This window comes from Cyprinodon variegatus, unplaced genomic scaffold, assembly GCF_000732505.1.
Source record: "Cyprinodon variegatus isolate N-32 unplaced genomic scaffold, C_variegatus-1.0 Scaffold2636, whole genome shotgun sequence".
Classification (NCBI taxonomy): domain Eukaryota; kingdom Metazoa; phylum Chordata; class Actinopteri; order Cyprinodontiformes; family Cyprinodontidae; genus Cyprinodon; species Cyprinodon variegatus.
Genome location: NW_015153089.1, coordinates 8085 through 8323, shown reverse-complemented (window position 1 = coordinate 8323; position 239 = coordinate 8085). Strand labels below are relative to the sequence as shown.

At 41.8% G+C, this 239-nt stretch overlaps 1 long non-coding RNA gene across 1 annotated transcript in view; it reads right to left on the bottom strand.

Moving 5' to 3' along the window:
* Positions 1-239, bottom strand: part of LOC107080998 — a 2920-nt gene extending 2681 nt beyond the window's left edge. Inside the window, exon 1 of the long non-coding RNA XR_001481013.1 lies at positions 163-239. This is a non-coding gene — a long non-coding RNA (uncharacterized LOC107080998). The remainder of the gene's footprint in view (positions 1-162) is intronic.

The window sequence follows — 239 nt, the reverse complement described above, 5'->3', positions numbered from 1 at the left end:
CTAAAGACCCAGCATGTTCAGAATTTCTTTCAGCAATATTTTTTCTGCATATCTTTTGTCTGACTTTCCTTCCACAACTGTAAACTAGTTTGAGGTGGTTCACCAAAAACCTTGATGATTATAAGGTGAGAAAATGTAAAGAAATGCAGGGAGTCTTCTCACCATCTCCAGATGTTCCCGTAACTCCAGGAACGGTGATCAGCTTCTCTCTGGGAGCAGCAGAGAGCACTGACACTGAA